Source organism: Numida meleagris, chromosome 9, assembly GCF_002078875.1.
Source record: "Numida meleagris isolate 19003 breed g44 Domestic line chromosome 9, NumMel1.0, whole genome shotgun sequence".
In the NCBI taxonomy this organism is placed as follows: domain Eukaryota; kingdom Metazoa; phylum Chordata; class Aves; order Galliformes; family Numididae; genus Numida; species Numida meleagris.
Genome location: NC_034417.1, coordinates 3,911,090 through 3,936,434, shown reverse-complemented (window position 1 = coordinate 3,936,434; position 25,345 = coordinate 3,911,090). Strand labels below are relative to the sequence as shown.

The window sequence follows — 25,345 nt, the reverse complement described above, 5'->3', positions numbered from 1 at the left end:
GGCATGCAGAGAAAGAAGCCCAGAGTAGGTCTTTATGTTCTAAGGGTGATCCCACCAATCTGCTAGACTGTATGGGACGTACAGTGTAAGAGAGATGCAAGATAAGATGCAAATCTACAGACCTCATCTAAACAAACTGAGTTTCAGGAAGAATCAGGGCGTTAACACTGAAAGTAAACAAACATTTGCTAATCAAATGTCAGACAGCAGATGCCAAGTTCCTGCAGAGGGACATCAGATCCGGAATTCAGAGGACCAAAACTCCTGCCCCATTCCCCACCTAGGTCACATTTCATGTCCTCATGAACAATATTTGAAAAAGGAAAAGGAACCACTACTATACAGTCCAGTGTAAAAACACAACTGAAACTGCCTTTTCCCCACCTGCTATCGAACAGCAATGGTAATTACTCAGTTCTCCAGTACATTAGTAAATTAGCTGCTATCATACATTCCAAGGAAGAACGAAAATAGACTTAAATATTTGCAGAAATGCAAGAGCTTGTCTGTAAACATGACATAAACCAGGTTGATCAGCAGCAATTTACATTCTTTACCAACTCAATCCTTTTGAATTTTTTATTATTTTTCTTACGAGATTTTCAAAGGCTTCATAAGCCTTTTCTAAAGCCAGGTCTGCTACTAACATAGCCCTAATTTTTGGACATTTTTATATTATTTCATGGTACGTAAAATAATTCACATAAATGTGTAGAGAATTCTGCAGATTTTCTTAGAGCAAGGCTAGAAGTTACATTCCACTACTAATTTACAATATATTTTCCTCACGTACTTCATCATTCTTGTAAAAGGCAATCACCTTGTACTACTTACTTGTTATAAATTAGATATTTTATGAACAAAGGTGTATTCAACAATAAAGCAAAATGGATTATTCCAATTAGAGATGCAATGTTGTGGCTGAGGCCCTGCATCAATGCAGACAGGTGTCTGTGAAAACTAGAGCTACAAAACACCTCCCTCGATCACAGGAAAGTAGATAAGTTTTCAGCAATATTAGTTATGTAGAAGATGATTTGGAGTCAGGACAACTTGTACATACTTGTCCAAGCATTCAGAGAAAAGCTCTTCTATGAAAGAATCCACGTAAGAGGGCAACAGCTGACAAGTCTCAGCACAGCCTTTCCACAGGCAGTTTTCCTCTTGGCCACAGACTGGGTTCTTCTTCAGACAGCTCCATTAAGCCACCCTGCCCGCTCCTGGCTCCAGGCAGGCTCTGGACATCAGCTTGGCAGGCTCCTGTGCTGCCCTTCCCTTCTGCTCCAGCTGCCCAGCGATGGCTTTGAATCTCCTGCTCACAATCCTAGCTCCCAAATCCAATTCCTTTTGATCTTGCATAGCTCAACTGCTTATTGGATAGCTATCTAGATTACCGGTCTAAACAGATTACCTATTTAGATTATAGCTCTGTTTGGAGAATGGCATCCTCTAGTAAAGTAGCTAGAAAGTCACTGTGAGTACGAAACGTGGCCAGCTGGGATGTCCTGAGGCACCCCGGGTAGAAATGCAAAGCCAATGGACTGCCACGCAGGGTCTGCCATTGCTCTGCTCCCAAGCCAAGCATCAGCTCACAGGACACAAAGGCTGCCTGGAGGCTGCACCGAAGGATGCTCCAGAGGGTTTTTACACAGCTCCACTATCACAAAAATGATATGATTTCCATGTTACGTTAAAATGTTTCAGCTTTTTTGGTATGCAACTTTCTGTACATGCTTTTACTAAGAAATAATAATAATAAAGGATATTCTGTTACTAGGTTTTCAAGTAGCTAATGGTCACAAGCAGTAAAAGAAAGTAATAAATCAGAGAAAGTCCAGGTTGTCAAAATTGGAAGGGCCTTTGATTTTTAACCCTCCTTGTCAATCCCAGCAGCCAAAGGGCCACGTGTGGGACCCTCCCAGCACGGAGCACTCCTGCCCACACGGCACTGCAGCAGGACAGCCAGCTGGCTGCGGGGAGAAAGGGGCTGCAGGGGGATGCCACCATTCCCCTGAGATCATCCGCAGGACCCGAGCTGCCTGCAGCCATTGCCAAAGAGAAAAGCAGGTTGTCAACAAATACTGCTTTCTGCCTCTAAAGCTGGAAGAGAATGTCATGGACTCAAGAACGTGGCAAAAAAAGAAGAGTGTACATGTCCAGTGAAGCTTTTCTTTAGGATTTAAATATTCCCTTTTCCAAAAAAAAAAAAAAAAAAAAAAAGCTGCATTGTTCATGAAATTTAATGCTCTAACTTGGTCCATTTTCAGAAGGTAAATCCTAAAAAGCTCAGTGTGGCATTTTTAAACAACTGCCACCACAAATCTCCAGAATTTTGTGTTTCTAACCTTGCTTTTAAGTGCTTGCATGACTAATAAAGTGTGACATTGCTGAGATTTGCTAGCATTCTTTTCTGTAACATAAGTTCTAGCTGACAAAAATATGGCTAAATTTAGATACCTGCAGAAAACAAGAACCTTCGAAACAAAAGAAGGCTTAAGGATTAAAATTGGCTATGACATGTTTGTGCTCCAACATACGCGAGTTCACATAACCCCTTGTCTGCTGCCCCACTCGCAAAGTCTCAGGCTGGCTATGACAAGTAGTTTGCTGAATGCCAGCTAGAAAAACCTTGCCTAGTTTGATATGCTGCTGCTCCAGCGGGTTGCGCTGGTATGGCAGGTGGAGCCTGCTGGGCCTTTCAACTATAGGGTAAAAAAAAAAAAAAAGCCATTAACTAGGGAAAAGCAGACAGAAAAAAAGACCTCCTCTGTAGATAACAAATGTATGTTCAGAAACGTTGCTTGAACTACAGAGAAGTCTCATACCAGGGTCTCAAGAACTCTAAATATGTTCAGATGCCATACTGCATCATCCCAGTTTTCTACTGTCTACTTTTTCTTAAATGAGGAAAAAGCATCTGAATCCTTGTTTTTCCTCACGTATTTTCTCTCACATCCCTGAAAAATATGAACCCCACTTCAGTATTAGTTCAACAATAGTTAAACTGAAGTCAATTGATGGTTTCTAAAACATGAATATAGAAGATATACAATGGGAGTTACATCTAAGAAAAGAGAACTAAGAAAGAGAGAGACTGTTTAAATTCTGTAGCTGAATTTCAAGCGTTCAATTGTTTCCTTTTTTTGTTCTGTTTTCCTTTTTTTTTTTTTTGTATTATGCCAAGCAGCTACCCTAAAAGCCATAAGAGGATGACACAGAAACACCACTGCCTTGTAATACTTCTGCTGGTAGAATTAGACATGTTATTTAAATGTCAATTTACTGCAAAGAGAAATTCTTTTTAAAAAGAAAAATCAAAGTACCATTGGAAATTGAATTTTCAAGCCATTAGCTTTACCAGGCTAGTCCTGCTGGCATATTGAATGTCTGCTAGGTATTCTCATAATAAGGTCACTTTTTCCACTTCAAACTTTGCATTAAAGCACTGTAAGAAAAACAGCCTGCTCATGCAATAGGTAAAACTAAAATAAGAATCCCAAATAATACAGCCGTTGTGGAAGAGCTTTCTTCTTTTTCCTCTCTGCAAAATTAAACTTTTCTGAAGAAGACCCCAAGAGATATTGGGACCTCTCCATACTAATAAAAAGTCTACAGCATGAGTGAAAACTTGCATATTATGTTTCCAATTTATTTTCTTTTCATCTGTGTACTTTGTCACACAGAGAACAGTTCCTGTTCTAAGTATATATTCTGAATTCCATGTCAGATTTAAAAACAAGCATTGAAAGGCCCAAAGACAACAGTGCATCCCACAGCATTTGTAGCCTCTTGTCCTGGAAGAAGCCCGAGCTGCAGCTCTGTGGGAAGCTCCTCAGAGGCAGGTCTGATGGCTTTATGTTCCCTCCAGGCTGCCCAGACAAACATTTCAGACCACGGCAAAGACAAACACAACTTGCTGTCTCTAAACTTCGCAGAAGAATCCCGTGGACCATCCCAGCATTACTGAGAGAACAGTCATCCTGTACCAGATGCAAACGCTTCAGGCGTCTCAGCCCATTCACCTACACTGCACCATGCCAAGCACCTCTTTGTTGCCTGTATCTTACAGTCTTACATGGTTTTGTTGATCTTTAAGATCTTTAAAGAAAGCAAAACTTAGTCTAACTATCTAGAGCACAGAAGTTTAAATATTATCTTTCAGATTTTGCCTCATCCTCAAATGTTCCGTTTGCCATGAGTGATGTTTTCCAAGTGCACTGAAGTCAGTTCCTCCTCTCCATGAGAGGAATGGCCCAGAGATCTGACCAAGCCAGGACACAGCTTCCCTTTCAAAACATTCCTCACTTGACAAATCACAAGCAAATCCTCCAACCATTTCATTTCTGTTGCTAGTAGATCAAGACAGACATTGGTAAGGCCCTGGTATTTACAACTACGCACAGTATCAGTATATAGAAGACTGAAAATGAATCATCACTTTAGGGAAGTAACTGTGACTTTCCTCATAATCAGTGTCCTGTTCTCACTTGTCTTCTGACAGATGCAGGATCTGTGACACCATTCCTATACTTAATCTAATCACCTCTGGAAGTTTCAGAATTTAGTAATAGTTTTAAGGGCTCAGGTTCAGGAATGGAGAGCTGGAGTCGGGCGGGTTCTCTTGGCTACAGTCCGCAGGAAGGAGGAGAGCAAGGAGCCTGGCTGCCAGTGTTCTGGTATCATCCACACAGGGACCGGCACTGGGACGTCTTCCCCACGCTTCCCACAATAACCGACACGCAAACAGTACTGTGGCGTTAGCTGTCGGCAGCAAAAAGCTGCTAGCAGCAGTGGCAGACAAAGACAGCTGATGCTTCTTTGCGTCTGTGTCGGGACAACACACAGCCAGCCCAGAAGGGATCGGCAGAGGCCGCCAGGCTGGGGGTGCCAAGTGGGAGGACGGCCTCAGGCAATACATGCTGCCATCCAGACTCCGGCTGTTCTAATGGCCAAGAGTTGAGAGAACTCATCTCCCACTCAGCTCCCCCATGGTAACACAGCGTACGGACACAAAGACAGACACCTACTGCATAATCAGGCCTCTCAAAAGCGCTAGCAGAGTTCTCAGCGTTCCTGTGATACCCAGCGTCGTCAGAGCCTTCTAGCAGTGTTGTGCCTTGAGCTGGAATACCAGTAACATTCATCCTTCTGCCTCTAGGAAAAAGTGCTAGGGGTCAGCAAAGGGCAGAGAGAACAGGCGAACCACACAGGAAGCTACTTTGTCCTCTAACGCAGAGGAAGAGCAGAGATCTAGCTAAGAAAAGCAGGGCTAAAAATATCAAGAAGAGGGCAGAGGTGCTGCACAGTGCAGGCGTACTGGGGCCACAGGAATGAATTTGCAGCTGGTTCCAACCTGCACTGATTGAAAGTCAGGTACTTGCATGGGGAGAGTTGAAAAAAAATTATATTTCCCATCTCTCTGTACCCTTTTTCCCAGTTTTGTCCCTGGTATAAAAAAAAAAAAAAAAAAAAAAAAAAAAAGCTTGAAACAAGGGACAGAGAACAGAGAAAAAGTACAACAAGTACAGGGGGAAAGGTCTTTGAAATCCCATATTTTTTCATTAAGAACTTAGATGGTTAGGGACATATTAGGGACATAGTTGTGAAAATAGAATATTGGCATTGCTCTTTAACTTGAAAAATACTCAGTCATCCCTGATCTTAATTAACTTGAAGATAAAGAGATTGTTAAATGACTGACACATACAAGGCAGACTAACACAGCGCTGCCAGAAGAGAATAAAAATGCAACTGGAAAGAACAGAACTGACCACAGAGCTGCATCCTCCACAGCCACAACAGAGCAGGATCACCTAAACCATCCATTTCAGCAATGAGAACTGCAAGGCCACAACCTCCTCCTAGAGACTGGGGGAGGAAAGACAGTTATGTAGACTTCGGGAAAACGTTTACATCAGGAAATATCATGTGGTGCACACATCTGCCCTATCTACAGCAATACTGGAAAGCATGCCTTAGATGTTATGCTGGATCTTCGCTCATTTGTAAAGTAAATGTGTATTTGTAAGAACATAGTTACTTCTTTGCACTTATTAGCAGGTCATTCAGCCACCCTCTCATGTTTGGTTAGGTCAGGTTAGGTCAGGTTTGTAGAGGCAGGGCTTTCCCAGATGAACACAGTGAATCCTGACACCATGGTGCTCCGTCTGTTCATATTTTCAAGTGTCAGTGACTGGAATGTGTTCCTGTGAAAGCCAGCTTCAGGGAGCTTTTCTTGACCAGTTGTCCCTTTGAGTCAGTACAGATTACAAACTCAGCTCTGCACAATTTGAAAAAAAATATGAAAAAAATGCTCATTCTAACAGGAAAATATAATGCTTTTCATCTTTTACCTTTCATTTTCATTGATGACTTTCATTACACAGTTCAGAAGACCACCCTTCAGCTTGTTCTTGGCTCAGACATACTGCTTTTAATTTATAAATTATGTCTCCTTAGAAAAAGAAAAAAACCACTCCCTTCTGCCAGTCATATTGTCCTTGTTTTTTAATTACCACCACCAAAGAGAGAAGGCTTTAATGCCTAGAAGAAATGTGCACATATTTTCCATCACAAAGAAATTCATCAATGTTTCGCACAATGGCATGCAATTAATAGCTTTACTTTAAAATTCAGGCTAGGCTCATTGTAGTTGTTTGCCAAGAGATATACACTTAGCGTTGCCACAGAATCTTTTTCTCCAATTGTTTCTGCTGTTCAGTAGTAGCAGGGATGTGGATACAGCCCAATGCGGCAGTGGCACGGCACCACCAGAACAGGCTGTGGCAGTTCCTTCCACCAGGAAGGTTCAGGGTACAGGACAGCTACAGGCCAAACATGAACAATGCAGCCGTCCTCCCACCCAGGCACCTCACTGCACAACCACCAGCTCAGGGAACTCCAGGACACAGCCCATGGTGCTTTAGATGATGCTACAGGTCCCTGCTGCTTCCCTCTCCCCTTTCCCCACTCTATATCACTGCCCTATTGCAAGGGCAGCAGGAGACCTGTATGTCTACACACGTCATTTTAGGTTTCAGTTATAGAAACCTTTTCTTCAATGGCAATGATGGGTACCAAAACTCACCACACTCTTTTTCCCCCCCACTTCTACCTCCCTGCTTCTGCCTGCCCTAGTGCTACTTCTCTCTTCTTTTGGCCAGTGCAACAGCGTGTGGAAACTGCTGGAAACCAGGTATCTTATTTGCAATCTAGTTTACTAGGCTCAGTCATTTACAGAGAAAAGCTCTGAATACTGCAGTTTTGAAGTGGATTTGGTGGTACCAAGTTTTGTTGGCTTTAGCTGGCAATGATCCACTTCCCAAACCGTGCTTGTTTCTCTGTCCCAGTGCCACTGTGGGCAGGCTAGCCCATGCTGGGAGCAGGGGGGAGAGTCCTGTTTGCACGCAACAAACATGGGAGAGAAAACAGCTGACCAAGTGTGATACCATATCTGAGGAGTTCAGATGCAGCAAGTTCATTTTTCATGCTGTCACATCCACAAAACCCTATGCATGCGTTTACACAACAGATTACCTGCACATCCTTGTGTCCATTCACTCATCCAATTGTGCTTTGAAGATGAGTCAGGACTTCCTACAGCCTCTGAAGTTACAAATCCCAGATATCGCATAGGACCAGTTTTTTCAGAACTGCTGTTTGCACAAACTGCTTTAGACCAGTATAGCTTGTAACAGACTAATAGCATTTGCCTGAAATACCCTCTGCCTGGAGCTGCTGTTGAACCTGCGGGGAAGTGTGAAGTAGGTTTTGCTGACTCACTGGCACAACTGACTTGCCATCCCACACAGCAGCCTCGAAACAAACAGCAACCCCCAAACTGAGGTTTGAGGACAGGTATGGTGGGGAGTGGGATTGCACAAATCCTGGGAACAGCTAAAAGCCTGAAAACAAAGCTAACTTCTATTTTGAGAATATTGTTAATTCATAAATCAAACTCCAGAAATACGGCTTTGATCTTTGTATGTGTGCAGCTCAAAATCGAGTTGGGATCTCCAGCTGTTTACAAATCTGCTAGCTCAGGATGCAGACAAAATTGAATCAATTATTTGTTACTTTGTCTGCTCCCACCTGTTGAGTTTTGCCTTATGCTTATTTGTCAGTTCTGCAGAGCAGGGGCAGGATCTTCTTGCTCTGAAGTTGTATAGAACCAAAGAACCTCAGCTGCACACTGTAACCCAGAGGCAACTACAGTAAAAACAATAACATTACTGGTGTCAATGTAGTGTCCAGTATAAACACAACCTTCAAAAGTGCTTTTTGCCATTGACACTTAAAGATCCCAAGTGCCCAGGGAAGGTGGATTCCCAGTCCAAGCTAAAATTTGAAGTTCTTCAGATCAGCCAGCCCTTGACCACTCGCTTCCTTCAGAAGCGTGACCCTCTACCAGCAGCCTGTGATTTTGTCTGCAGGCAGGAGAGCAAGTGAAGGTTCCTCAAAGAGAAAAAGAGCACGGAACAGTGAAACAAAGGCAGAGAAAGTATTTTCAGCCTATACAGCAGTGTCCGCAGTAGTAAAAAATATAACTGGAAAGATAAAAAGCACTAAAATAAGCTTCCTTTCAGGACCATTTGCAGTAAGCAAAAAATAAGAACAGCATGAACAGGAGATGCAATTCTCCAACAGTCTTTAAAATTAGATCACTCACCTAGAAAATGTTCAGATAAGTGGCCCTCCCATGTTCCAGCAGCAGCACAAGTCACAAGCTTATGCACAGCACTATTCAAGAGGAAACAGAGGGATGGCAGCTTGTTGGAACTACCATTTGTATCTTTTGGTGTTTGTACTTATAGATCAGCAACAGTCAAAGGCAACTTTCATACTATTTCTTACTTATGAAACAAAGTTTGACCTAATGGTTTTGTTTTCCTTAAGAATTCCTCTTTTCTGTGACAGGATCCTTCCAGAAATAGTCCCAGTAAGGACGACTAGATGCAATTTTCTTTTTTCTTTTTATTTTTTTTAAAGTCACGCAGTAAACTTCTGAAGACAAATAACATTCACATAACATTTCACTTTTAAACTCAGTAATGATTGTTCACTTTTTGTATTCAAATCTGATTAGTTCTTGAAATAGGTAAGGCAAGTTCCAAGCTGTGGAGTTTGAAACCCAAAACTTATAAATCTGAAGAAGAAAGTTAGAAGTAAAGCAGTACTGCTTTTCTTTTCTTTTTTTTTTTTTTTTTTGTAAATTACCTACACTCTCACCATTTGACATTTTTGTCTGTGTAAAAGAGTTGGGAGTTCATCTTTTTCTCTTAAATACTGAGAAATCTATCCAAAAGTACCTTGCCAAGCTGGTCAGAACTGTCAGTCTGTCAGTCTTGTTGATGAACAATTCAGAGGTTCATACAGGTACCTGCTGTATGCATACCTATAAAAAAAAAAAGAAACTACTTTGTAGTGAGCTAGAACTAGACATGTACCTATATACATTCATGGCTATAAATAGAAGTTAGCTTCTTGTTCATGGAGTTGGGCTGGACTTAGATATGCTTGTGCATCCCCTCCCTCCAGCCCGCTTCTCTCTGTACAAATATGTAATTCCTGTTAGGATATGCAGTATTATACCTAGGGCACCTAACCAAGTCTCTAAGAAGATACCCAGTGTTTTGGCCCAAAGAATTCAGGCTGGGGACGCTAGCAAGGAATTCCATCTCGTCGCAGCTCCTTTCTAAGAAAGAGTGAGAAAGGAAGGACTCATAACAGCAGAGTGTAGAAGGTTCCCGCCAAACCCATGAATGGAAGATGCAGTTCTCCACAAAACATTTGCTGTGAATGACTTTGACCTGGAAGGACAGAGAGGAATAATACTGATGGATAAAATGTTACCATAGCATAAGGTTCCGCAGAGCAGTGACTGAGCCAAACTGATAAAAAACGCAAAGCCAAAACATTGCAGTAAGTGGAAGGGTCTGTTTGGCTGAGGGCCTCCAGAAGGAGAGTATACCTTTCTATCACACACTTGAGAGCACAGGTGCCACGTCAGTGGTAGGAAAAAGGGCAGAGGAAAGATGTATGATTCTTAGCTCATATTAACTACATACAGAACTAATGAAAGAGCAACTCATTACCACAATCTGAACTATTGCTCATGCACTGCGCATTCTGGAACACAGCACAGCCAAGCCAGAACCACAGATGGCGTTTTACATGACAGCAGTCATGATTACTGGCCCTTGAGTCATTTGGAAAAAATAAAGCTCCACAACTACCAGGATCAGGTCATACTGGAGGAGAAGACAAGCAGGATCACTGGCTTATAAACATCAGATTTACACCCTGATAGGTAATTATCCCACAGCTGGTGGGGAGAATTTTAAATAAGCAGTAAAGCAAACTGAATATCAGAATTAAAAATTAACTGAATCCAAACAAAGGTGGGCTTCCTAGTGCACTGCATCATGCTGTTTTGACATGAGAAGGCCCAGACCAAAGAAGTTTTTTGGCTTTTTTTGGCAAATTTTAGAGCCAAAATGCTCTAGCTTCTCTAAGCATTTGCAGCTCTGGAGGCTAAAGTAACATTTAAATAGTTTGTTGTGACGTATGTTTGTCGGAAGAGGTTTTTTATTTGATAAAGGCAAGCCAGAATCAAATCTAGTGTGTCTCACAAACATCAGAACTAGGCCTTGAGCAAAATCCATAGACGTGATAAAGAGTATCCATGAATGAACCAGAATTGCACGGGTTCCAAGCTCCTGGCATAGGAGTGGCCAAAGCACATTTTTATTTTGACTTGTTAAATATCCCAGGTTAGGACGTTTATCAAGCTCAAATTAATGACTGATCTGAGGAAGCGTTAGATGTCAGGCTGCTGTATCATGAGGGCTACGTCATTTGCAGCAAACAGAGCCAGAGTGTGAGGCATTGCTCTGCTGCAGCCAAGCCTACAGGCAAGTCCCTGCAAGGACACCCTGGACACATGTTTATTGCCCTACTGAGGCAAAATCCTGCATTCATGTTAAAAAGCCCGGAGTGAGTACTTCTCTGCCAGAGATTTACCTTATTTATCTAACATAGCTACTTAGGAAACAGGACTGTATGTGGCTGCTTAACATAGCATAGCACAGAAGATTGGTCTTTATCCATCCCTGTCTCTGCCTGTGAATGCCCTCAGAAGAAATCCCTTCAGTTAAACTGCATGGAATGCAAACGAGGAAGGATGGTGTTTCTGCGGAGTCCCAATGCCTGACACTTAGGAAAACCATCTACAATGCAAAGCATGTCGTATTGCTAGTGGGAACTGCAGGAGGAAAGGGAACACTTTCTAAGACATCTGCAGGGAATATTTTACATATTGAAGTGTATTTTCTCTTAGGGGACTATTTCATCACTTCATTTGATTATCCATGAAGTTTTAACGACCATGTTTTTAAAGGTTTTTCATAAGAATGAAATTCTGAATCAAAAGACTAAGAAATCCCAGAGGGGAAGAGCGTTTTACTTATGTAGCCAACCATGACATCAGGGGATTAAAAATGGAAGTGGGGAAAATAAATGAGTCTTTGTAAAAATTACACTGAGTGAAAAAAAAAGAAAATGAAGGGAAAAAAAAAGTTAATTCAAATTGGTCATTTGCTGAATTGTGTTCTTGAGTAACTTCAATTAAGTAAAATAAAACGCAGAAAGGGGCATTGAAATAACTCCTGTTCCATGCCCACCGCCCTCTGGGGCAGACCCTTCCCCTAACCTACCTGACCCTCCCCTGACCCAGCTCCACGCCGTTCCCTCGGGCCCTGTCACTGTCACAGAGAGCAGAGCTCAGCGCTGCCCTCTGCTCCCTGTGAGCAGCTGCAGCCGCCACGAGGCCTCCCCTCAGCCTGCGCTGCTCTGGGCCGAACAAGCTGAAGAACAACGAACTCCAGAGAAACATCAGAAAATCCCAGCCTGACATGGCTGCTGGGAAGGCGCGGTGCAAGGAAGAGAGCAGCGTGGGCCATCCGGCAAGGCTTTTCAGAGCCCAGCTGTACCAGTGCTGAGGGCGATGGCAGAGCAGCCCTCCCGCCCTCAGAGGCCCCGCTGCCACCACAGCCCAGGCCCTCCAGTACCCGTTCCCTCCCCACCCAGCCTGCCACTGTCTTCTTACCTATCAGACCTGGCCAGGTTTGCACTGGGGAAACAAGTTAAAACCAAATTCTCCCTAGCATTAATCCAGCTTTCCCAGCTCACTGAAAGGCCCCTCGTGCCTCAGCGAGGCACTGGGAAGCTTGGCTGTTACGCTGTCTGCTGCTGTCCTCGGTGTGAATGAAAACCACGCTGCTTCTGCCGACTCCCACTCTCGGCCATTTGTAGCAGACAGAATGAGAGCAAAAAAGGGATTCCGCTGAGGAAGGAAACCAGGAGGGCACAGGCGTGGGCAAAGCAGCTGAGGAACAGAAGGCAGCGTTTGTTTTGACTGATGTGAGCTGACAAAAGCCAAATAATGTGTCCATTTACACAGCTGCATATTGCTGTGGACATGTCAGGGACCACACAAATGATATTCAATGTAACAAACCAGTAATACACAAAAGCATTTTCTCCACATGTAAAAATGTGATATGTTTCTATTTCAAAGAGATTCACACCATCTTTCTAGGCAAACTAGGTTTTCTTAGAATTAAACATAGGATGCTTTTTACTGTGCAAAGTAGCGTGGGTTCAAGCAGGACCAATCCACAAACAGCAACACCACTGGTTGTTCCACGTAGGATGGTGGAGCTGCTTGAAAGCAGGGTTAGGACACCAAGCACAAAGCCAGTCTGCAGCTGGTTTGGGCTCCTGGAACCACACACAGCATGGCCAGGCAGGAGATGCTCAGGGCGCACTGAGCTCCATGTTAGCATCCACTGCTTTTGTTCCCCCAGGAAATGCAAATCACCATCTGGCTGCTTTTTTGATAAAGGAAGAGTTAAAAATCAGGTGTAATGGGAAAGATTTCAGCTTCACTGAAGAAACGCATTAAAAAAAAAACCGTATAAGCCTAGCTGCACGAAACCATCTGGGCCTCTCATTATAGATGGGCCTGAATCTGAATAGCACCTAGGCAAACCTTTCTAGGGCAACTGCTAACTGGGACTCAGGGTTCCAGGCCTGCCTGTGCAAAATGACACTCAGTACAAACAGAGAAATCTAGGTCTGGTCTAGGTCTTATCATAAGATTTCAAATTGACTGAGTGTTAAAGCAGAAGAATAGCTTTCCCCTCCCCCTTACCAAGGACAGTCAGATCTCACCTCCCTGCTTAACAGAAGAGATGAATAAGTATTTTTGAGATTTATAGCAAGGTGAAATCAAAAATACACACTTTTGAAATTTACAATATGACCAACTTACATTATGATATTAAATGACTCACTTTGCCATTAATTTTCAACGGAAAAATATTTTGATTGAGCAAACCTCTCTCCTTTAAGGACAGTTCTAACAGCTACCTCCAGCAAGCAGCAGAAGTGTGAAACATCCCTGGGCAGCACTGCCCGAAGCCTTTATGCACGAACTGCAGGAGTGTTCCTGGGATGGGCTGTTTGCAGTGCATGGTGTGCCCGGCTGTAACACAGGAAAAGGAGTGTTGCTGGTCCTAATGGCTAATCCACCAGCAAAACTGTAGAAAATAGTCAAAACTAACTTTTCAGCCACCTTAAGCACCGGTCCTCCTTCTAGAGATGGTAGAGAATACAGGGCTATTTCTCAGCCTTTTCTCTGTCAAGACAGGTATAAGGTCTGCATCACACCCAAAGTCCAAGCAAAGCATGCCCATTTTGGAAAAATTAAATTATTCACTTGTGTACAAGTTAAGGCAACAGGCATTTTCCAGGACTGGCCTGTCAGATAGTATGTTCTAGCATAAGAGAACCTGTGTGATTTCACTCACAGAGGTCTAGTAAAACTATATTTCTTCACCTTCTACATGAAAGTCTTTTTTGTACCTTCTTGAAGGCTGATACAACTTATGTTCAGGTCACTGAATACCATGAGACATCATTCTTAGAGCTTTAGTAATTTTTATTGTTTAAATATTTAAAAAGAAAAGCTCTAGGGATGTGGAATTGCAGTAGAGTACTTATCAAAAATTTAAGGTGGAATAGACAACAGAGATGCTTTAACTGTTCTTCTCTGGTGCTACCTCTCTTCCCAGAAAGCATTATTTACTGAGATCATTCAGATTAAAGTTAATTTAAGAAATGCTATTATGATGAAATAGAATTCAAGGCTGAAGCAGGAGCTTCCTAGCACCCAAGAAAAAAGAATAAAAGCCACCTTAAAAACAAAAAAGCAAGCAAAAAAAACCCCAAACTAAACCAAACAAAGAACTCTTCAAACTGATGAGGTACCCTAGGTCCTGCAATGCCTTCATTGTTCACGTATGGTCCTCAGCACAGGTCACAGAGAGGATGGTAACGTACCCTTCTTCTTAGTTTCTTCCCTCAAAATTTAACCTCAAGGCCAAGTTTGTTGGTTTCATAGTACTTGGTTTTGGGATAGTCAGAAATTATTGATGCAGTGCTGACTGTGTTATGTTTATTTTGAAATGGTGGTTTAAGGCAGTGAGTCAGGTAATAGTGCAGCTGCTGCGCCAACAGCATTACACACATAGACCCAATACCCACTAACGCAAATGTGCGACAAAAAAATGTCAAGCTTTGGTAATTCAAAATAGTGGAATTTGGTGGGAGAGAACAAGTGGGTGTTTGCTGCTAAGTAGGGGAAATGAACCGTACAATCTGGACAGTGGACGTTCCACTAAGACCATTTCCTGGGAGTAAGCTAACCCAAAGTAGCTGTATCTCCAAAATAATGAGTTTTAGTATCAAGCACTTCTAATTTGTACACTAAGCTCCTTTTTTTGTTCACTCAACTCACATGAATCACAGGTGTTCCAGTACTAATAAGCCGTTTGCTGTTCCTATTCTCTCTCTGCAGCAAATTGCTGACCACTTTTCATTCTGTGGGTCTTTGAAGAGCAGAAGACAAAACATATATGCGAAGTGCTTGAGAACAATCAAACCAAGGAGTCAGCAGTTGTGCAACTGTGTTACTGGGAAGCACTTCCATGGACTGACTGATCTGGTCAGTGAAGCTTGAGAGAGAGAGGGTAGAGAGACAATTCTGAAAGAAAGACAGAAATGAAAACACTATCAGAGCTTGAAAGCCAGCTTCTGTATGCAAACTTCATCATGGTTTGAATTAGCACTGCTTTTTGGAGTGGAGTTGCACAGAGCTGAGCTATACTTGAAGAACTCCCCTCCACTGCAGGACATGCAGGCTGCAAGTTGGCCAGGAGGCTGCGCTGCGAGGGGAGCAGTGCTACTCACTAGCGGCTGGATGGTAACGTGCCGGTGTTTGACGCTGGAAGCACTGAAAGATGAAAGCTTTGGAGGTGAAAGCAGGTGCAAAAGAAAGAAAGAAGAACAGAAATGGTAGGGTAATCATAGAAATGGACATAAGGAATTACTTGAACTGAAACTGCAAACCCTTGGAGATCACTTAGTACTGGTTGTGACCGACTCTACATGAGCTCATGAACCTACACAGAGCTCATATAAATAAAGCTCATATAAAATGCTGTAACGCTATACTGTGAGAGAAAGCACAGCAATGATAGCGGGGTAGCGAAGCCCTAGACTGCAGCAAGTGAGGGTACGCCCAAATGCAGCAGCTCTAGACACAGAAACAAAGAAAAAAATCTGCTTACTCTTGGAAGGCCTCCAGTACACAGGGATCTCCAGTGAGATATCCTTGTCTCCACTGCCAACCCTTAAATGAGGTCTGGGAAGGGGTGGATGCTGGCTCCACCCCTTCTGGTCACTCAAGTGCATTGCATTGCATGCACCTGAGCTCCCTTGGGTTGGCCCTGCCTTCCCACCAGACACTCAATCACTGTTTCAAGTTTTGACTTAGCATTTCCACTACAAAAGCCAAGAAAATACTGAAATGTTTCAGGATTTATGGATCAGAAATCTGATCCTGATACTTAAAGTTGTCCAGCCAAACTTTTCTCTCTCCTACCTCCACACAGATGCACACAGAGGCAACTTCAAGCTCTGTCACATTTGCCAGGAGCCAGCTTGCTGTGCCTGTGTCACTACTCAGACAGAAGCTGAAATCAGCACTAGCAGCTGGAGAGCACCCATAGGGATTCTCAAAGCATCCACTTTGTCCATTCAGCCTAAGGAGAACCCCTCCTCACTCTTGGCAAGACATCAGAAATGAGGGAGGCTGCTTCGCCTGCTTCTCCTACAAGCCTTTCTTTTGCTTAGCTCTGTCAAGGCCTGAGGATTTGGTCCTTATTAAATGCAGAATAAATATTCTCCATAACCTCCCCCACTCCTAACTGCCTGACTTGTATTTCACCTACCTTGTTTGGCAGTAAACACAGAAGTGTGAGGGATTTAGTATCCACAGATTGCTAGGAGTGGCGAGGAATGCAGGAATATGCTTTGTCATTCGTTGTCCTGAAGCTCCCCTCCAGCTCTGAATGACAGATCCTTTCTAAGAGCTTACATATTGCTGTGGGGCACTACACAGAGATAGCTCTAAGTACAATAATACATCTCGATGGGTAATGATACAACTGTTGCTATTTACTATTGCAGTAATTTTTTCTTTTTTCAGAATTGTTATTTTTTGTTCTCTTTCCCTGGGAAATATAGAGAGGTTACAAATTCTTGGGTACAGTCATACATACATACAGTAACTGTAATGATAACAGATGACAAAATTCAAGCATTCGCTTCAGAAAATATCACAGTGTACTCTGGAGGGGGAAAACAGTCTATTTTTTCCTCGAGAAAATATTTTCTATAATAAATATATCTGGACAGTTTACAAAGTCCTCAGAGGCTAAACAGTTAGCTGTAACAAGTCCAATACCTGACACATTTTTCTTCAGGGTAACTTGCTTCATTCAGAGTTTTAATGTTTAAATAAACTGCTGCCCAAATCAATAATCTGCAAAATCATTCACTCCGGGAAAGTTCTTCAATCCTTCCCCCCTGTTTAAAGTCAATTTATGCACTACGCTACAGCTACCTCCAGATGCATTTCATTACCTTCCCACTCCATCTTTGAGCAGCCCCTCTGCAGCTTTGGCCACGTTTCCCAGTGAGGAGGTCCGCAATCTTTTCTCTCACACCAACCTGCCACAGACAGCTGAGAAGCCCTTTTGTCTTGTCTCTGGGGTTTACATTACTGCTGTATTCCAGCAGAGACTGTGAAATCTGAGGGCAAACAGCTGGAACATATCTGTTAGGCTCTGCCTAGTGACAGTAACTGAAGAGGTATCATTGCTGTTGGCTTTGATAATCTCAGATAAAGCAGGTGTGGGAGAAAAAGCCCTCAGCTCTATTGATCCAGCTCTGTTTTATTTCCTTCCCTGCACTGAGTTTGTAGATAACTGCTCTCTAGCTCTTGCGTTTTTTAAAGATACTCAAAATGTCTAAGAAAATAGCTTCCCAGAGACTTCACACAACTATCTGCCTCTTCAAAAATCTGTAAACGTCAGTGACGTGCAGTCCCAACCTAGCAAAGCATTTAAGTAAGTGCTTTAAATTAAGTATGTGAACATTCCTGTGCTAGCACAGGTGGAACTGCTTGTGTGCTTAAACCTCTCTTCAGTAAATGCCAGGATTCATTCTGTGTTCCATGGGGGCAGTATCTGACATATTTCTTCAAATCTCTCTAGAAACTGAATGATGGTGGAAATACTTGGGAGCCATAACATCAAACAACTGCATCTGACACTGAACAGTGGCAGCTGGCCATCCCTCCTGCTCCTTCCATCTCAACCAGCTATCCAAGTGCCCAGCTCCTAGCTCACCTTCAGCTGCAAGAAGAGAAAGTAACAAATGCCCTTTGCTTCTTGTCTTTGAGGAAAGGTAAGCAGGGTTGGGTTTCCCCTCTCTCCTTTGTACATCAATATATGATGGAAAGTGTCATGCTTCCATTTACAGAAAAATCACTGTAGTTAGCTACATAAACTGAAGAAATAATTCTTTGGGAAAAGTGCACATTTTGTGAAAAAATGACGCAAATGTAAAGAGAATAACTTTGCAGACCAAGGAAACATCCAGAACTACTCACGTGTTGCCACTTGCTGTTCTGAGACTACAAACAAGAAGAGATGAGCAAAAAAAGAGAGGAAGAGAGAGACAGAATTCTCTAGGATATAATATCTTTCCCAAAAAAGCTTTTGACCCTTTTTGTTTTATTTCTGCTTGGAAGAATGAGCTATCCTGACTTGCTTCTACCTGTCAATCACTGTCTACAGCAGCCTTGCTTGGCTGCCTAGTCATTAGGACTAGCTAATAGGTTCTCTCCTCTGCCAACTTATACCAGAAAAGCTACCAGCTAATGAGCTCCATACCAGGGCATGATGGGGTCATCTCAAAATAATATACCAGGAAATAAATTTGACCAGAAATACTTCAGAAATTTTTGCACTACCCATAGTTTTAAAATATATTTTACTGTAGAAGAATCAAATTAAGAATATATTTAAAAGCCAACAGAAAATATATTCGACTTTTCTGCATTTTGAGGGGAAAAAAAAACCCCAACAATATAACCAAATGAGGATATTCTTACAGATTTGCCCAGGTTACCAAGAAAGCTACAAGAGAATGCTAGAAAAAAAACATCATGGAGACAGACTGAGGAAGATTCTGTATCCATAATGCTGTGATCCTAGAACAAACCTGTCTGTTTACTACACATCCAGATATTTAATGTGCAGTTCTACTCTTGAGATGCAACACTGTGAAGATGGCACCTTTTCACTCAACAGATCATCTCTGAAAGGATTTGCAGTCTCATCTCTGCTCGTGTTAGGATTTCAGCTGCCTCTCATGATTACTGTGGAGTTCTGCAGATCCAAGTCTAAGAGAGTTAACTATATCCTTTGGTTTGTGTGACAGTATAGCACAAAGACTAGAGCATTGCAGAAACTGATCAGGGACCTGAATCCTTACTCAGTCAGAGCTTTTCATTAGTCATCCAGCACAACAGAGTAAAAGGGCACTGCCAGCACTGCTAAGTTCAGATTCTTGGACCAGCTGTGTAGCCTCATGGGCTTCAAACTCTGACACCACTTACACCTGTGCAACCTCTGGGAAAGTCATAGGGTGGCACAGGTAGAAATGAGGACAGTATCTGGCCTGCAAAAACATTTCGTGTACGAAGCAAAAAGAAGCTACTTTCAGAAGGTCATCAATTCTTCCACAAAGTTCAGGCAGTTGTGGAAGGCTGAAAACATTTTAAATGAAGGCTTAAGGACCACAATGACAACTGAAATGCGTGCAAATATTATACAGGCAAGAATGCAGTCTTCATTGATGTTTCATTTGCAGTGCCACTTCACAGCACAGCTATTCAAAACAAGTCAGCATCAACACACTGTGTATTTTCAGAGAGAAAGGCAATAACAAAAGGATCTAACATTTCTGTACGGAGGTGCAGAGTTTGCTGTACTGGAGCAGACAAATCGTCCGTCTAGTTTTATTCCCTGCTTCTACAGAGGCAAATACCAAAGCACTAACTCTTGTGATGCATCCAGCCATTTGTGCCAGATCTTATCAAGGGAGAAGACCTCCTCCCAGACCCCTTCAGGTTATCTGACAAAAACACACAGCCTATTTTGTGCTCCAGCTTACCATAAGCTGATCTGAAACGAGGCTCAGGAAACGGACCCAGGAGAATGACTTTTTAACTATGAGATTATTTGTTGAAGGAGAGAACACGCTTTCAGCCAAACAGATATTTCCATTTTTTTTTCTTTAAAAAGACAGTATAAAGTAAGAGATCAAAACATCATCAGAGCTTAGCATTCTGCTTTGAGTCTTCTCGCAGTGTACTCTGTAACAGAGCTTTCATTTGAATTTAGAGATTCTGCTCACACATTCTAACACTCACTGAGAGGGGAGGAAGTCAGAGAGACAAGGACAGAGAGCGTGACAGTCCATGTGAAAGTAGAGCAGCATAAGAACATATGCATGTATGCAGTCTACACTTTCAAGTACACTTTCTGCTGAGCTTAACCAACCATCTTCATGCACAGCTCATAGAAAAAATTTCTTTCTACTTCCTATAGTATGTATAGACAGTAAAAACTGTCTTCTCAGGAATATAGAGCCTCAGAAGAAGTCAGAATACGAAAACAAAGAACACAACAATAAACTATACCGTGCATTTGCTTGACATTTTAGGTTCCACTTTGCATTGCTTGGAGCTTTATTAGTAAGGTGGCTTAAAGCTAAATGGTGGGTATTTCAGGACCAGCATTTCAAAAGCTGAGAAGCTTTTCTATATTGTGCTGGACAGGATCTAGGAAGCATATGCAATGCAAGAAGAACACAGGATGGAGAATACATTTAGCAAGCCTCAGAATTTCCTCTGTTTTGTCCTGTTTACTCTGAAAAGTGTGCAGGAAGGATGATACCCTTTTAAATAATTTGCAAGTCCTTTACATTTCAGCTTTTGGAAATGCACCAACATATGTGCAGCTAGAGCAAGCTTATTTGTATGTGAAGAGCAGTAGACAACACTTTGCCAGTGTTTTCAGATTCAGTGGTTTCTGAAGACCAAGTTGCTTAAAATGCTTCAAATACAAGACGCAAGCCAGTGCCCACAAATACAAATTCATACTGTGGTTTGTTCTTCCTTTGATTCAGAATGGTACTACTGTGCTTTGACAACAGTATAGTATCCAGGATCAGTGACCAGCACCTGTGGTATGCCTATGGTGTTCTTGCAAACCTATGCAAGACAGAATTGACAAAGAACGGATACATGCCCAGTTAAAGAAACTTTCTGAGGAAGCTGAGAGTTCCTATAAAGCTTGCACACCTTGTGATAATTTTTCATAATATGGGGACCACATTCTGACATCTGGCAACACAACCACTGCATATTCACAGCTGCATAATATCTGGGTGGAAATAAACCATTTTCATATGGAAAAAGTAATTGTATTGGAGCACTTATAATTTTTCCAGTATAGTGCACAAACACGATGTTGAATGAATGAGATGATCAGCAGAGGCACAGAGAACCTTTGGGTCTACATTTTCACATTTTAGGTCTTTGGTGGAACAATTCCTTGAGAATCTTCTGCAAGGCAGAATGTGAGAAGGGGTCTAATGTCACACAAGCAACCAGAAGAGCCCATCCAGCAGCAATGGGATAAGCTTAGCTGTCCATTAGATTGCTTACACATTTAGGGAATATCTCTCTTACCCCAACATTCTGGGTGTTGTCATGGATAAAATTGTAAGCCATCCAACACTCTCAGCTGAGAAAAAAAATGTATTTCTAACAGGCATAATGTTGGGATTCCAAGAAAAAGCATTGCACAGCTGGTAACAACTTCACAGCAGTCTTTCAGTTTCATATTTTAATATGTCATCTGTTGAGAACAAAGAGAACCGCCATGATATTAAAGCAATTTCTTTTTGACCCTTAGTGATCTCTCATTCACTGGACTCTGTAATTTGCTTTGTATTGAAGGGAAAATATAGCTGCTGCAGCTGAAGACTAAAGGATGACTCTGTGGTATATTTCTCTCTCTACCACAAATATCTCATTTCTTATTATGTTATAAAGAGAAAGGAAGTTCAGAATGCATATACATGTTAGGATGGGCTCATATTCTGAAAATGAGTTTAGTACAAAGCCAAAAAGTAAAATTAGCTTTGCCATTCAATTTATTCTTAAGGAACAACCCTTTTATTTGAATTGGATCATTCTGCTAGGCAGAAAGATGCTTCTTATTTTTGTTGAAGCCACACTTTTATTGCCAACAAACAAAATTAAACTACATCAAAGCTTCTTATAATGCCCAAACCTTATTCAAAACATACGGTAAGGGCCAACTCTTGCTCTCTGACACTGCACTAATGCAGTAATTATAATGGAGATGTACATATCAACACACAACCATGTTACAGATGAATTAAATGCACTCTTAAAACTAACTTTTTTGCCTGTCATCGAGTTGTCCTTTACAAAGTAGAGCTGACAGGACAATGGCCTCATCCTTTAATTCATTTTTTAGAAAACATTAGAAACTCAGGTCTGGGTATATGAAGTTAGACAATGAAGATTTATGAGGCAGAAAAAACTTCTGCCTGAGATATGGCACCAGAGACTTCTGTATTGGATGTCTTTATGGTAAAAGGCCCTCTCTGAGAATGCATAGTCTCTTGCTGCACTACAGAAATAGCTCTGGAGGCTTTGACTGAAAATATCTTTAATTCCAAGTAGTACGATAGCTGTTTCTGTCTTAAGATGCAATTGTCAAAATCACAGGATACCCAAGAGACAAGAGCTTCCATAGCAATAACTACAATTAGGGCTGCTGCTCCCCAATATTTTGGCTCTAGCTTCAGGAGTTATCTCCCAAAAGATTCCACTGCAGCAATCAGACAGAGACATAGATGCTAATACCTTTGGAGGGTCCCACATAATACATTACATTTTCCTGGTCTGTTGAATATTCCTTGCAGGATAAACTTGCAGAAAAGCAGCACACGCCCCAGAATACAATCCTTTTATGTACACAAAAGTAGACATAGCCATGGATTTGGAGAAAAGAAAAAATGAGGACATAACATGTAGTCTATATCCTCCAATAGTCCCTCTTTCTCTTCCTGAACACCCTAAGTATAGTTACATAGCAGTTACTATGCAATTTCTTTGTGCAGCAACTTGGAAAATCTGAAGTGGGGCTCAACCCAGGTCTGTTGGATAATACACATCAGTGAGGGAAATGGAGTGAGCAGAGGTACCTCAGCACCTCCTGAGTTTTTGAGCTTTAATTTTGAAAACCTGATGTATTAAAGGACATCTACAACTCTTATGTACCTGAATTTGCAGCAGATGCACACCTGTAACTGTCAAGCTTGTCTGCCACTGTTATGACAACAAGACAACTGCCTACAAGAGTTTTGGAAATGAGTTAAATTATTCTGTAACAGCCTTTCTTTTTTCCTGTCAAACACCTTTCCTATCTGAGTTAAATGCATTATTATTAACTCATTTGTTCACTGCTAGATTTGAAACAGTGGAATCCAATTATTCATCTTAAGTTTAACTTGTATTCTTTTCCAGCTTGATTCACAGAAATTAAGGCTAGAAGAAATCTTACACGTCTGCTTTATCCCTCTTGGAGATTTTCTCCTGTAACTAAGTGTTCTCTAGCACATATCTCTCTTTCTGGGAAGCAGAAGTCAACTCAGAAAATCCAAAGGCAACTCTGCTGTGTTAGATGTCCAGCAGAGCAGGAGATTGCTGAATATTTACATCCCTCATGTCTTGCCATTAGCTTATATTTAAAACAACGAATAAGAATTTATCAGGGCTGACAGAGTTCCTTTGATGTCAGATTTGACTGCCAGTTCCCAGATCAAAATGGCTGCCTCCCCTAAGTCCTGTGGCTTGGTTATAGGCCTGATACAAAGCACTTTAAAATAGAAATGCTGATGCAACATTAACTACAGCAAGCATTTCTGTAATAACATCTTCTGATAACACCTAAAATGACTGGGTTCTAAGAATGCTGCTATAATAAGAAAGGAGGATGGTTAGAGCTGCAGGTGGCAATGCTTCCAATCTAAGAACACGACTGGGTGCAGAGAACGATGCAGCTCTTACTTTCGGATAATAAATAAGATTAAGATATATGTTTCTCTGAAAAGTTATGGACAGAGGAGTAGGTAAAAAACAGAAGCCAGTGCTGCTGCTAAGGATACAGTGGAGAGTGAAGAGTGACTGGCTTTATAAAACAACACCCAGGTTCTGCACCATGATGTTCAAAGACATACCACGAGGCATTAAATCACATCCTCCTCGTGATCTCACCACAGCACATACCAAATAAACTCACTGTATGTGGCAATGCTGGAACTTAAGGAAAGAGATACAAATAGGGCACCTATAGCCAACCTTACAACAACACATTGGCACACCTTCTTTGAGCTGCCCATCCTTGTGGCTAATAGCTGACTGCTATGACTCCTGATACCAAATATTAGGAAATGCTGTTAACCAGATGTTTGATCCTTAGAGAAGAATGCTTCCAAAGTGATCTACCATGGCTGCACACCCCCACACCAGTGAGTTACTTACACCAGAAGGAAGTTAGATGGTGATCTCCGTAGCCCCTCTAATATTTCTCTGCAGAAACAGTCACCCTAAAGAACAGTGGTCTTAGGGATGCAAGGCCAGCAAAAGGGATACACAAACTTACAGTGTGAAATTCTAGAAGGGAAAGTACCAACTGAATGCAAAAAAGAGGGAAAAGGGAAATGATTTCTACATACAGAAATGTGTTTCTTTGGAAAAGGGACAGAGAAGGACTCCCTCCATAACAAGAATGAGAGCTATTAGAAATAGGAGTGAAGTGAGCGGAAACAATCTCAGGGTATGTGACAGATTTTTGGGACAGCAGCAGTCCATCAGATTTGAGATCAGGATACAAGAATGATAACAGCTGAGATTCTTACCTAGAAATCTTTACTGTTATGTAGCAAAAACCTTATGTCCTGAAAAACCCATCCACAGCTTTCACATATTTGTGTCTCATACGTGTATAATGCCAGTCTAGTGTTGGCGTTTTACAGCTGTATCAATATTATCGTATCTCAGTGCCGCCTCTCAAATAAGGCCACCCAACACAAACAAATCTCACTACATATATGTCATGAAGTTTTCAAGCAGTCACCACTGTAGTAATAGCTGCTGTTGCTTCTCTTCTGAAAACCTGAACGCTGGGAGCAGAGCCGATTTTGGACTTGCCGTTAAAGATTGTGTAGTAAAAGGAGGGCTCTGAACTCTTTAAACTCACTGATGGGAATTCAACACATCAGTGCCTGTACAAGGGCAGTTTAACAAACCTCTGTATCAATCTTAAAATATCAAACAATATTGAATTGTAAAAAAAGTGCTATAATACAAAAACATAATTATAGTTAAAGATTATGCTCAAACTCTCAACAGTTATATGAAAAGAGAATAAAAATCTGAAATCTCAATTTTTTATAATAATTTTTGTTCTACAGATTATTTGCAATCCACTCTTTTCTAATATTAGCAATTAAAGTCCATCCTCTATTTCTAAATATACTTGCATAAATCATCCAAAGCAAATGACAGCAACAATATCCCGCATCTCCTGTTGCAAACAGAAGTGTGATCTATTTAATCAAATTTCAAACCTGAATTTAGCTGTCAATGCCCCCAGTAAAAAGAAAACACTCATACAAAAAACATTTAGAAAGATAAGAAGTGCTTGTTTTTTGGTGTTTTGTGTGTGTGTGTGTGTGTTTGCTTTTGTTATTGTTGTTGGTTTTTGGT

The 25,345-nt window shown here is 41.7% G+C and overlaps 1 protein-coding gene across 2 annotated transcripts in view; it reads right to left on the bottom strand.

Annotated features, from left to right (window-relative positions):
• The window catches only part of RORA (RAR related orphan receptor A), a 519,796-nt gene that overhangs the window by 442,198 nt on the left and 52,253 nt on the right, over positions 1-25,345 (bottom strand). For both annotated transcript variants that reach the window (XM_021407610.1, XM_021407614.1), the window contains exons 2-3: positions 9,309-9,394; positions 8,669-8,739 (exon numbers count right to left, since the gene is read on the bottom strand). The gene's annotated coding sequence lies outside the window, so the exon portion shown is untranslated. The remainder of the gene's footprint in view (positions 1-8,668; positions 8,740-9,308; positions 9,395-25,345) is intronic.